The sequence below is a fragment of the Buteo buteo genome, chromosome 25, assembly GCF_964188355.1.
Source record: "Buteo buteo chromosome 25, bButBut1.hap1.1, whole genome shotgun sequence".
In the NCBI taxonomy this organism is placed as follows: domain Eukaryota; kingdom Metazoa; phylum Chordata; class Aves; order Accipitriformes; family Accipitridae; genus Buteo; species Buteo buteo.
The window spans coordinates 13892618-13906606 of NC_134195.1; the positions used below are offsets into that span (position 1 = coordinate 13892618).

Consider the following 13989-nt stretch of genomic DNA (forward strand, 5'->3'; position numbering starts at 1 on the left):
CACTGCCTCTGCCTGCAGTCTGTGCTCTGTAAAGAGCAGATATACAAAGCATATTAAGCATCTACAAAGCATTTACTCAGAGTAATAGAGAGGTGGGGAGGACAGAAGTGCTGAGGTGACAGAAGGAGTGTTGTGTGGGAGTGGAGACTGGCCATGTATGCATTGGCACGAGTGCAAGCTTATAAACACATAAAAGTGAAACAAGAAGACAAGAAAAGTCTGATCAGAGGGTTAAGCATTTGCCTCCCTTGTAAGATTTAGCAAACTAGATGGAGCACCCAATTTACCTCAGAATTTCTCCTCTTCATTTTGTTTGGGCCCATATTCCTCTGACTGTGAGTATGGACTGTTGGCAAAAGGTCCCCAGTTGAGGAGCCAGGGTGGTGGTGCTCAGACACAGCCTTGGCCCACTGAGCACCTGTAGATTCACTATGTATGTGGAGCAAGCCAGATGCGGGACATTTTGGATATGCTGCTCAATAACTTGCAGGTGATCTGTACATTTCCTGCAATTCTTGTCACGTCCAAATATGCTGAACTGACTGTACACTTGCAGGTCGATTTACATAGGCAAGTCTTGTCAGAGCTGCTGCGTAATAGTTTAACTGCATATGCTCAGCAAACATGTCCGAAAAGTGGATGGCTTTTCTTCTCCAGGCAGGTAGCAAACATCTAGAATCTGCTGTGGGTAGAATCCCTACAGCATTCTCCAGGAGAAACTGGCTGCTCATGGCTTGGATGGGTATACTCTTCACTGGGTAAAAAACTGGCTGTATGACCGGGCCAAAAAGTTGTGGTGAATGGAGTTAACTCCAGTTGGTGGCCGGTCACAAGTGGTGTTCCCCAGGGCTCAGTGCTGGGGCCAGTTCTCTTTAATATCTTTATCAATGATCTGGATGAGGGGATCGAGTGCACCCTCAGTAAGTTTGCGGATGACACCAAGTTGGGAGGGAGGGTTGATCTGCTCGAGGGCAGGCAGGCTCTACAGAGGGATCTGGACAGGCTGGGTCGATGGGCCCAGGACAATTGTATGAGGTTCAACAAGGCCAAGTGCCGGGTCCTGCCCTTGGGTCACAACAACCCCACGCAGCGCTACAGGCTTGGGGAAGAGGGGCTGGAAAGCTGCCCGGCAGAGAAAGACCTGGGGGTGCTGGTTGACAGCGGCTGAATATGAGCCAGCAGTGTGCCCAGGTGGCCAAGAAGGCCAACGGCATCCTGGCCTCTATCAGAAATGGTGTGGCCAGCAGGAGCAGGGAGGTGATCGTCCCCCTGTACTGGGCACTGGTGAGGCCGCCCCTCGAGTCCTGTGTTCAGTTTTGGGCCCCTCACTGCAGGAAAGACATGGAGGGGCTGGAGCGTGTCCAGAGAAGGGCAACCGAGCTGGTGAGGGGCCTGGAGCACAAGTCTGATGAGGAGCGGCTGAGGGAACTGGGGCTGTTTGGTCTGGAGAAAAGGAGGCTGAGGGGAGACCTTATCGCTCTCTACAACTGCCTGAAAGGAGGTTGTAGCAAGGTGGGTGTTGGTGTCTTCTCCCAGATATCAAGTGACAGGACACCTCAAGTTGTGCCAGGAGAGGTTTAGGTTGGATATTAGGAAAAATTTCTTCACCAAAACAGTTATCAAGCATTGGAACAGGCTGCCCAGGGAAGTGGTTGAGTCACCATCCCTGGAGGTATTTAAACGACGTGTAGATGTGGTTCTTAGGGACGTGGTTTAGTGGTGGACTTGGCAGTGTTAGGTTAACGGTTGGACTCAATGATCTTAAAGTTCTTTTCCAACCTAAATGATTCGATGATTCTATACATAACAGCCCCTGTAGATGATGGGGTTAGACCTAAACCTCTCACTAATTTCCCAGGAGGTGCAGGCAGCACTAGTACCTCACAAAGGATCAAGCTATGGTCAGACTACTGAGGAGAGGGAACAGGAGAGCTGTTAGCATGGTCCATTTAGCAGTTTGTTCAATATGTGTATTTCCATACAATCCTAAATCTGACCTAACTTCTTGTTCCACCAAGTTTTTAAGAAAGTCACTATGAATCATCCAGTTATATGAAGTCATTAGCGAGCATCCAAAAAGAAAGAGAGACAGGAGTTCTTTGTGCATTACCTCACCTATGGCTCCCAGCCCCGGCTGGGGGAAACCACTTCTGCAAGGGAGCTGGGACTCATCTAAGGGGCTACTGGAGGGTCCTCACCACACCTGCTCGTAGCTCATCCGTCAAGTCGCCCCTGGGATCCCCACCGTATGATGCAGACATGATCCTGATATCCCCTGTCCCTTTGAGGTAGGTCAAACAACACATGCTTCATTTTGGCACTTTCCAGTGGATTTCACAGCCTGGATCCTTCGCTGAGCCAGCTAAGGCTCAGAGTTTCTGCATGCCTCAAACTGAAAAGCTCTTATACTCTACAGTGTGCTATACGTGCTGTTGACCGATTTAGAAATAAGAACATACACACAGGAGGTGCAACAGCTTGTGTTATAAAAAGAGCTCATTATGTGCAAAATATTTGATCTATGCAGTTCACCCTACTGTTTTGAGTTCACTCATCACTGGCGTATCAACGCAGCAGACTGGAGTCACAGGAGGAAATGATAATAAACACCTACAGATCTCTAAAACAAAGCAAACCAAAATAACAAGGCAAAACCTATTATATACAAAGATTTCTGGCAGCTGTTGAGAGTTGAGTGAAACAGTCTGATCCAATGAAAGACTCAAATATTGGATGCTGACCATATATAGATTTCAGACATATAGGCCCAAGATCATACTTCTAAAAAATCACATTCAATTGCTCATCCAGTCTGGAGATACCCCAACTTCATTTATCTCATTTTGTTTTTTGTTTTTTTGTTGTTTTTTTTTTCATTTTGCTTTAACTTTGGGGAATTATTCAGCATCATGCCTTTTTGTGTTCCCAGAATTACCTTGCTCTTACAACTTGCGGAGATTTTCCTCTGTGTGCCATTGTGCCTGTATGATTTATCTTCAGATACTTATTCTTTATAAACGCATGCTGCTTGTGGATATTTATTTATTTAATAGTTAGATTGACAGGACAGTAACATTTAGACTGTATATTTTCCTCTGCAAATTTTTACATTTTCTACGCAGTTTGTTACATATCCCTTTTTACTGATTATTTCAATAGCTCATATTTTTTCTCATTTATTAAAATGAGCAATATCTAATACAAGTAGATAATGGTTTGTTTGGTTTGCAGGTTTCGGTAGCCATTACACTGTACTCTTTGCACATGAGTTGTTGTTGGCTTCTTTTAGTTCATCTTTAGCTCTCACAGTTGCATTATTTTTTTGTATTATGGCTGCTCAAACCCTTCTCATTTCTTTACATTATTTGATGAGCATTAAATTTATAGGCCTATTTCCTGCCTTTGTTTTCCTCCTGTGAGTTTTAATTGCTTCTTTTGACTTGCTGAATGTCTGTTAATTTTCCATGTCCATAATCATGTTTGGTTTGTTGGGTTTTTTTCCTGAACATGGCAATTTCTCTGTAAAAGCAGCACAAATTTTAGCCTATTATTTTTATATTTTTTAAATCAAAACAATAGAAAGAAAAATAAAAACATGCCAGGAGAGGACTGGAGAATTTAAGGGTTTGTATTATTTAAAAATCACTATGGATATATTTAAAGATATAGATTTTGAATTGGGCCTACATTTTCATTAAATAGGATTCACACCCAGTTGTGGTCTTTCTCTGTTCAGGTATTGATGTTATGTTAACATCAAATTATTTTACAGAATCTTGTGCATTGTTTCTCTCTTGCTGTTTATGTCCTTTTTTCAAAGACTATTTCATAAGACTGGGAATGAAGTTAGGAAAACAGTAAGTTTCCTAACTTCTAAGTTAGGTCTGCACAGCAGTTTTTGCTTTTCAGATAATGTTTTGGTTGCAGATTATCATTGCGTCCACATCAGGATGTCATGTAGAAGCCCACTGCTGTAGAGGAAGTTGTTACCGTGCCATTGGCGTGCTATGATTTTCCATCACCCGCTACATTGCAGAGAGCCAGCCAAAAAACTAGTTAAAAACACAGCAGAATTCCAATGTTTCTATTCCCTTTAACAAGTACTAATGTTTATTATTAAGCTGAATAGCATATAATCCGATCTCACTAAAAATAGCAGCACATACATTAGACATGCAGCATGCTGTTTAAATGCTGAAGACATTCAGTTTTGCACATGCACTGAAAAACTGTGGACACATTAAGCCACTTAAATGCTAACCCATGAGACAAATATTTGGAGGATTGTGCCAAATGCACAGGGACGCAACCCTTGAGAGTACGGGCTACCGTGGCCGTGGCCACAGTGGGTTTTGGCAGGCAGATGGGAAGGTCATGAGGAAGAGGAGAGAGGTGGAGGCATCGCACCAGCAATGGGGAGATGCAGGCACCAGGGCAAGGATTTGGGGTGGGAGGCAATATACTGATTGTCACGTTCAACGTGTGGGACTTGGTGGTCTCAAACAACAAAAAATGTGTGTATCTGGGCATACTCCCAATACAATGACTTTTGATGGACGTGACTTGGAATGAGAGTTCAGCTCAGCTAAAATGCATAACCAGCACTGTGCGATGCTGTGTAGACCTGAATTTTGTGTTTCACTGGATCCATTACCTCTAAAAGTCAGACCTTTGCTGCACGCACAGTATTTTCTTGACAGCTGTGGAATTCAGTTTTGGAAGACAAAAATAACAGTGAATGTTAAAGCTGGACAAAATCTTTGCTATAATCCAATCTGCTGCATTCGCTAGATTACCCATGAACTCTGCATGAAACCTATGGTTCAGTTTTGAGGTAGGATTTTCTTTTCATATAGCTAACTAAGTTTGGTTAGAAATTTTGGACAACAAAAAGTTCACTGTATTCTTTACTACATCTCTGCATGAGAACGTTTGAGATAAAGTGTAACTCCTTTCATTTCACTTTTGCTCAGAAGAACCAAAAAAATTGAAACATTTAGATATTTCTTAGAAAACAAAGATCAGACATGATATCAACTCTGGGATGATGGGAAACATGACTAGCTCAGAAAAGTCAGATAAGAAGTTACAATTATTACATATTTGGTTTCTAAGGCAAGATTTTCTTCAAAAGAAAGATTATGATCCAAGATATGACCCTTCTACTATAAAGCCAAACACATTAATTTATACTATATTAATCTCTACTATTGAGATTGTAAAAATTTTGATTGTAAAGGCAGTACTGCTAAAATAATCTCCATTTCTGTTATTTTAATTTTGGTCTGGCAGCATTTGTCAGAAAGCAATGTGATTTGTGGTGAAATCAAGTTGGCCAGTGCATAACTGAATGCTTGTTTAAGATTTAGGTTGATGTGCAGCTTGACTGCAGTCTCCAATGTGGCCATTTTCGGAGTTCGAGCATGGAAAATGAAGTCAGCTTCTATTTTACAACAAAACAAGAAATCCACCTACAAAAATAACTGTTCTGTCATGATTTCATAAGAAAATTTAATTTCAACAAATTAAAATGTATGTTACAATTTAGAGCTTACCAAAAGTTTGTTTTTCCATCCAGCTTTTAAATACAGATTATACTAAAATAAAAGCCTATAAGACATCAAGACCAATTTTCCTCTGAACATGAGTGAAGAAAATTAGGTCTATGAATCCACTACTGAATGTTGGATGTAGTTTTAACAGTTGTTGAATACTATTTTCCAGATTTCAAGTATCAGCACTCGATAATGATAGCTCTAATGTCCCAAGGAACTCTGCCTTAAATTTTGGATTCAGGTAAGATGTGTTTATTTTTTCTGGACATGTATACACACATGCTTAAAAACATATGCTCAAGAGTAATAAATAAAGTGAAATATATACATTCGTAATGGGTAGCTGGGAGCTATTACATGTAATAAATATCTAATTGCATAGCTGTTAAATATCACAGTGTCAATTGTCCTCTTGAGAGACTGGTGTTTTCTTCCAAGTGTGGGTTAGGATTAGAAAAGGTTGCACCTTGTCATATGGTGGTATTACTCAGTAACCGTGGTTGATATTGTTACACTCTATGTACATAATGTTGGTTTGCCTTTCATCCTGGTAAATCTGAACAGGTGAGCTTTCCTGCAACAACTTTTGATGTATAAATAATCTTCAGTAAATAATTTTTACATAGATTCATCGACAGTGATTACATTGTTCCATTTATTAGGATACACAATATAGACTGTAAAACTGATTAATACTCATGTTTGAACAAAAGGTGGCAATTTTCTTTGGAAATGGAGACCTGGATAGTTTCCATGCTGTACAGAAGGGAGCTGCTGGCACAGGATGCCATGAGAGATGTCCTGCACTTAGCTTACATTTTAGCTTCTCAGTGCAATTACTCAGAAAATTAAAGATTCCTACTCCACATGATTTATGCATTGCTGTGTCGGTCACTGAGTTGCTACAGGCAGGGAGGGGAAGCATTGTTCAAAACCAAGGAATTAAAGTGGGAGGTAGGCTGCTGGTGAGAGCCCACCATCCCTCTGTGAAAGGTAGCCTCAAGGAAGGCAAGGCACAAGTAGCACAGGGAGGCTTTGACACTAATCTGACATTAGCTATGGTTTTCCTCTGGCAGAATTATTTTATTGAACCAGCAGATTTTTTCCCCCCTTTTTGTTTATCCTTTAAATCACATGCAGGAGTTACAGTCTTCCTTTTGCCAAAGAGTATGCCTTTGGAAAAAATATAAAATTTGAAGAAATGTGATATAATTTAAACATCATTTTCCTGAGGAGAAAAGTGTTACATGATAATTAGCAGCAGAGTGCCTTAAGAATCCTACAATTGATTTTACGTTTTGTTTGTTTGCTTTTCAGAGCTGGCAAAGCTCATGGAGTAATGAAGTGGTGACACACATCATTCAAAATCAATCAAAACTCGGGATGGCTGAAAACCCTTTCAAAGTAGTGAGAAAGTTCAGGCTGGGAAATGAACTGACTCACAATAACATTCGCGTAATGCCAGACAAACCCGGTAAGAAATAAAATGAGTTTGTGAAAGGGAAGAGATTACAGTGCCACTGGATAAATAAAGAAGATTTTCCTAGCTGGAATATTATTCTCAGTCCTAGTCATGACATTTTGTGTAGTGCTCACAGAGATAAAATTATACAAAGGCATGTGACACTGCTGTGAAATTCTGAAGTGGTTTCTTTAGACTTTTTTAGGTGAAGGAAATATCAAAGAGATTGGACCTGTTTCCTGTTAGCCTGGATACATAAGGTGAGACTGAAGAAAAACATATAAACCTTCTGGAAGAGGTAACTAACATATTTATTCCCTCTTGTATTACAGCAGTAAGGGATTTCCAATGAATCTGAGAACAAGCGGATTAAAAATCATTTAAAAAAATATAATCAACCCACAGAATTGAGGGCCACAATGTTAAAAGCATAAAACCCTCAAGCTTTAAAAGATAAGTCAAATTCGTGGTGGCAAGAGCCAGGGGAAAGTTCTCAGTGGGTTCATGCGTCTCTGATTGCCCTTTGTGTTTTTGTCAGATGTACCCATAGGTGGCTGCTGTTCGAGACAAGATATGGTATCACTGATCTGATGTGGGATGAGAAAATCTATGCTCCACTGTCTTCTTAAGAGGAAGACAGAGTCCATTAACACACAGAAATCTGCTTTTGAATCACTCTTTGCCTGAATGAACTTTTAAGCCCTTCAGTAGCTGTTTCAAAGGCAGGAGTTCTCCACTTAATGTGAAACAGGTCTCAGAAAATACAGCCAGATAAAGCAAAGGAAGAGCAGAATCACTAACATGAGCTGAACAGATAGTGGGATCCAGTTATCTTGTTGCTTTCAATAAGGAATGTTGGGATAAATTAAGTACACAATGGAAATTTGGATCTCAAAACACATGTGAGATCTAAAGTGCTTTTCGGTGTCCAAAATTGCTAATTTAATGGGAATTACCAAAAAGGGAGAAATTCTAAATTCTAAAACCACAGTATCATGTGTTTAAGACTTCACAGTGTTTATTGCCTCAGAAGGTATGCGATTTCTTCATGGTTTTAGTATTGCTTCCTGTGATTTTTTTTTTTTAATTTTTTTTTTTTTTTTTTAGATTTTGGGGATTGGCAATGAAGTTATTTATAAATCAACACTATGAACAGAACTGTTCTTCCACAGTACGCAGCATGGAGACAAGAATAATCTTTGCCTTGCTCTTCTCTCTCTCTCTTTTTTCAATAAATTGTTTGGCTTGCAGTGCATCTTTCCTATTTAAAATTAACTTTTAAGATTTCTCAAGTGCTGCTGTAGAGTCTGATCCCAAAACCAACAGAAGCCAAAGCAAAGAATTGCATCGACCTCAGTAAGCTTTGGATTAGCCATACAATACACTATCAATCACTTTTTTCTTTTGCACAGGCCTGCAACCACTTTGCTACCATGTGGAGAATATCGATGTGGAAATACTTTGCAAAGAAAATTATCAGACAATGTAGAAGGTCTTGCAGTACTACCCAATCAAAAGAAAAAAACAGAAAGAAAAAAATACCTGACAGGTTATTATAGCAGCTGCTTCCTGTATTGTTACATTTAGTGACTGGATGTGTAATAGCTTAACATAAAGGAGAACAAGTTTGCTTCCAAATTTCTTCTCCTACATAATTACATTTAGAGTATGGCAGATTTTGAACTTGTGAGAAGATGTATTTATTGTGTAAATATGTCACACGAACATCGTGTGTTATAGTTGTTTAACTCCACTGTCATTTCCTTGACCTTTTTCAGGAGAGAAGATCAAGCTAAAAATGAAAACTGAGGAAAAGACAGAAAGATCTAAATGTAGTACAAGCCCCCCTATTTTTGGCACGTTTTCCAGCACAGGACCCAAGGGGTTGATCCCAGCCAGAAGCACACTTTGGCAAACAGAAGTCTTAAATAGCAGACACATCTGCTGTGAAATTTTGGCTGTTGATAAGCCAGAGAGACCTGGTTAAGGACCAAGTAATTTTAATGTCTGCTGAAAGACATGTATTTCTGAGCTGGTTTGGGATTTGGGGTATTTCACTGTCAAACTGATGATCTAACAGTGAGCGTGTACAAGAGACAGAGATTTCCAGCATTACTGTAACTTACCAAACATTGTAGTATAATTATTAATAAAACAAAGCATCGTGATGACTTGTGAAAGAATGTGGTCTCAGTTACCATAACACCCTGGGGTCATTTAAAGAACACAATATTATTCAGTATTCGTGTGGAAAAAATTCCAAAATATTACAATTGCTTATTTTGCAACAGCTACATGTGCTACACAATTTCTTTACAATGCTTATTTTGCTCTGGAGGGAAAGTCTGTGCATTACTTTATATTTCTTTAGTAAGCTGCACCTTGAAAAGCAAGCACTTGCCAAACATTTATGAATTACGCTTCTTAGCCTCAAAATACATACTGGGAGGCAGTGTTTTTGTCTCTATTTTTCATGGAAGATAAAGTGAAATATTCACAATTAACCACAAGAACACTGTTGTCACGATGAACTTAGCCTCTTTGATGCATGAGTCATCTTTTTGTTGAATGTGCTGTACCTAAAATAATGGAGCTTTAACTCCTGCCTGGGGTCTTACTGAGGTATAAATAACAATAGTTGTGGAAGAAACCTGTAGCAGAAACAGAAATATAGGCCTTGGGATTTTCAGCATCCAGCATTTCCTTGAACAAGAGAACCCATCTTCACTTTACTGGACAGTTAGTCAGGCCTGTTTATTTTTTAAATATAAAAGTACAGTTCTTTCTTGAAAGGTATCTTGAGGTTAGACAGTAGTGATTGTTGCAGGAGATGCAGACACTCCTTTTTAAAACTACCGTTCATGACTTTGCTGGAAATAGCTCCGTATGGTGTAGAGCTGCGAGCCAAAGGATGCTCCGCTCTGACCACGCTTCTGCCATTCTCTTTAGTGAATGCAAAAAAAGCTGGGATGCTTGGGGCCTTTTTGCTTAGGTGACCAGTGTCAGATAGAATTGTAAAAAGATACGGTTCACCTGGGTTTCATTAGCAGCATGAAAAAGGAGCTTACCCAGCTCCCCTGCTGGGAAGGGCAGAGCTAGTGCAGAAGGCCACCCTGCAGTTCCTGCCCAGGATTTCTTGGCCAGTTTTTTCAGTAAACACTCATTTTTGGAGTGGTTTCATTGCTCAGTAGGTTTCTTTCACTAATGAGGGGGTCTTAATAGGCAGGAAATCTAGAAAAAGAAATAAACTATGTCCTCCAGCATTCAGTCAAGGTGAAGGGACCTCTAGCCATGAGAAAGAAGGACCTACTTTTGCCTGGCTTTGTTTGCTGTATCCTGGACCTTAGTTATTTCTAGGGGATTTTATTCCACGGGTGTTTGAAAGGAAATTACTTTTTGCATGCTTGGGAAAGTCTTGCTCTTGACTGAGTATAGCTTTGTCAAGGTGTATTAAGAAGTAAATAACATAACTGGGTATAATTATGGGCTTTTGAAAATTAAGGCAGAGTTCAAGTAGTGTTATCCTGTTGGTGGGGGATGGGAGCGCTAAAGAGAGGTGATCAAAGGGCTCAACTGCTTTGGGAAAATCCAGTTTATTCCTGTTGGATTACACACTTCAGTATTTTGGAGAAAACTTTGTTTCCGGAAGAAATAGGTAAATTGCCAGAATTTAACCAACTTCCCATCAAGGACATCTTTTCAGCTCTTGCTACATCTATGACCACTATTAAATGTTTTTCCCCATTCCCAGGTACTGACGCTTTGTACTTTAGTCCCAGTTAGATACACCGTAGCCCACCCATAATAAATTTGCAGAAAATGCTGGGAGATCAGAAAATTGAATTTCTATCACCTCCACAACTGAAATAACTGTAATAGTCCCTTTGAGATTCTGTACCTGCTGTATACCTCTAAGTTTCTAACACAGCGTTCAAAAAAGAGGCTTTGAAACATGATCCTTGCTTTGCAGAAAGCACTATAATCATGCTCAGGAAAAAACCTGCACCTGGCCATTACCTTTGACCATCCCCCAAAGGGAGGCAACAGATGAAACTACAGGTCTTCCCACTCCCACGAGCAAGCCAGCTGAAGAAAAAAGATGTGTGAGCACTCCACCCCTTGTTACTGTATAAAGTGTCCTAGTACACCACGCAGCTTTCTGCCAAGTCAGAGAGGACACTTCTGATGTGATATTTCTGCCACCGTCAAGGATTTCACAGACAGCGCTACACACCATGAGTCGGCTGCCCAGATCTTCTGAAACATTTGCAAGGGCAAGGGCTCCTCTCTGAAAGAACAGTCCCAAACATCTGATGTAAAAGTTTGTTCATGCATTTGGTAGTCAGAGTTTTTCTGCAATGTCTTGCAGGCTATTCATTAAAACCTATATACCTTTTACAGAGACAGCATTAATGGAGCAATAAAAGTAGAGTATGTGCTCAAATGCCTCATAGCTGTTTATTGACCCAGTTGTCAGTGCTGTTTTCCAAAAGAAGACGGCTGAAATGCTGCTGGAGCTGCTGCAGTCCATCTGGTGAGCGGGGAGTTTCAGAGAAATACCACCCTTCACTGCCAAGACTAGTAGATGCGGTATTTCAGTGTAAGTAATAAAGTCATGCCTGAGCAGTTCCTGTGGGCTATTTCATCAACATGACAATGTTCACCTGACTGAAACGGGGCAGACGTACTTAATGAGGATCTTCATGAGGTGCTGGACCTGTGCCTGTCAGGAGGATTAAGTCAAAGAAAAGAACTTGGGCAAACTGCTGACCTGTGCTTTGGCAGAGGCTCATTACGAATTTGAAGCAGAAGAGAAAGGGCCCAGCAGCCCTTTCAAGCTTTGGGAAAAAGAACCGCACGCAGAAAACACTTGCATTTTATTTGGCCCTCAGCTGCTTGGAGGAGGCCATATGATGGAATGAGCAGGAGGAGAATGAGTTCATTCCCTCTGAAGGGGCAGAAATCACAACTCTTCATACAGGGAAAGGAGGAGCTTTTATTTTAACTTGCTGCAAATAGCCAAGGAATCTAGTAATTATTCTGGCCAGGTTTATGCTAGAAGGACATTGTGAAGTACTTTATAAAACAGATTATAAAACTCTTCAGCACTTCAGCACTTTCTCTTAAATGCATGAAAATAATTCTTCCATTACTAGTTGCAGCCTTCACCATTTGGCAGCAATCTGTTCCTCCTTCCCACTTTAATTTATATTTAAAAAATGCCATTACACATACTTTAAACATTGAATCTGTTCTTCAGTGGCTTGTAAGTTCACCTCTGCCTATCTGCTCCACAGAGAACCAAGTTTCGGCATGAAGCTATTACATCTAGATGAAGGGAGGAAAAAAGTGGTAAAGGGAAAGGAAATGAAAATGTTGGTAACAGAATTGTATCTGTTTGAATATTCCTTTGGCCATGATCATTACAAATGCTGACATGATGCAGGAAAGATTATTGCTTAAATTACTTGCTTTATCCCTCTGAAAGACAGGTTGTCAGAGTCACATTTAGCAAACAATAACTTCAGCCACAGGAGCTAAGGGGAGGGAGAGGGTGGATGACAGGCCCACAGGATGATTAGGAAGCAACTGTAAATGGGGGAGAGTTTGTCTTCCATGACGAAGAGTGTGTCCTGTGCTAACCTCCACGTGTCTGCGTGTGTGTGTATGTGTAAGAGGAGCTGAAAAGGAGGGATGCAGCTCCCTTAGCCTCTTCTAGTAAGTCTGTTACCACTAAGTGAATTGAAAACGAACTTCTTGTGAAAGGGCAGCTCCAGAGAAGGGAGACTTACTTCTCTCTTCCCAAAGCCCAAAGTCCTGACATGCTACTTTATTATATAAAGTTTCCCAATATAGGGATAGATTCCATGTTCCATTTCACTGTTGTGAATTCAGTTGTTGTGTTCTTTCCAACTCTGTCATGGCTTCAGGGAGCCTGCACTGGGTCCTCTCTCTGTTCTGTAGGAATGGCATCCTTCGAGCCACTGGTTCTCAATCCTTCTCCCAGTGTAGAAAAGCCTGATTCTCTCAATATTTGAGTCACTCTTGGTTTTCTGGGTCTGCACAGCAGTTCCTGGGTTTCTCTTGGGAGCTGGTGGCAGCTTTCTTCAGGCGAGGTATTTATTAGGAACTGCCATCTGCACAAACACAGGGTGGGGAAGGGCTGGCTCAGAAGCAGCTTTCTAACAACAACAGAAAAAAAACGATCTGTGCTTATTGTGGAGCGCAAGCTGAATGTGGGCCAATAGTGTTGCGAAAAAGGCACTCTAGGAGGCATATTGTCTGCACAACACATTAACTCATCCTTCAAGTCCTCTTGAAGCTCTTGAAGCCTCAGCTGGAGCACTAAGTATTATTTGGGGTAGTGTAATTAAGAAAGGATGTGAGCCAGTTGGACAGACCCCAGAGAAGAACACTGAGGATGATCAGATCTCGGAAAAAAAAAAGGGCTTCAGGAAGGTGGTTGAACAGGGGTGGCTTAGCCTAGAAAGCAAGAAAACTAAGGGGAACATGATAACTGTCTTCAATGTATCAACTGAATATGCAAGGGGATAAAAAAAATCCATTTATGTGCTACCTATAAGAAATAACAGGTCTGTATTGCAGAAAGTGAGATTAATTGAGACAAGAGCAAAAACATTCTCATTGCCAATAGTCCTAAATCTGTGGAATAATTTATTCAGTAAGTGTGTAAAGTCTTCCCCAGTAAAAGTATGTATAAACAAACATGTTAAACAGACGGTGATGAGAATGACATTATCTACAGATGATGGAATACATGGCATCTTGAATTTCCTTCTGTTCCTATTTCCTACGTGTCTTTGTTTTTTTCATCTTAGCTATAAGAACAAAGCACAGTAAAATGCAGGACTTTTGTAAAAGTCCATATATATGCATTTCACATTACTGTCTGCCCACGCTGTCTTGGAAAGGAAGGTACACCCAAATTCTTCAGACTACTCCAGCATGGAT

At 40.5% G+C, this 13989-nt stretch overlaps 1 long non-coding RNA gene across 1 annotated transcript in view; it reads left to right on the top strand.

Annotated features, from left to right (window-relative positions):
• The window catches only part of LOC142044635 (uncharacterized), a 56489-nt gene extending 47318 nt beyond the window's left edge, over positions 1–9171 (top strand). The window contains exons 4-6 of the long non-coding RNA XR_012654381.1: positions 5725–5796; positions 6873–8566; positions 8796–9171. This is a non-coding gene — a long non-coding RNA (uncharacterized LOC142044635). The remainder of the gene's footprint in view (positions 1–5724; positions 5797–6872; positions 8567–8795) is intronic.
• The last annotated feature ends 4818 nt before the right edge of the window (positions 9172–13989 follow it).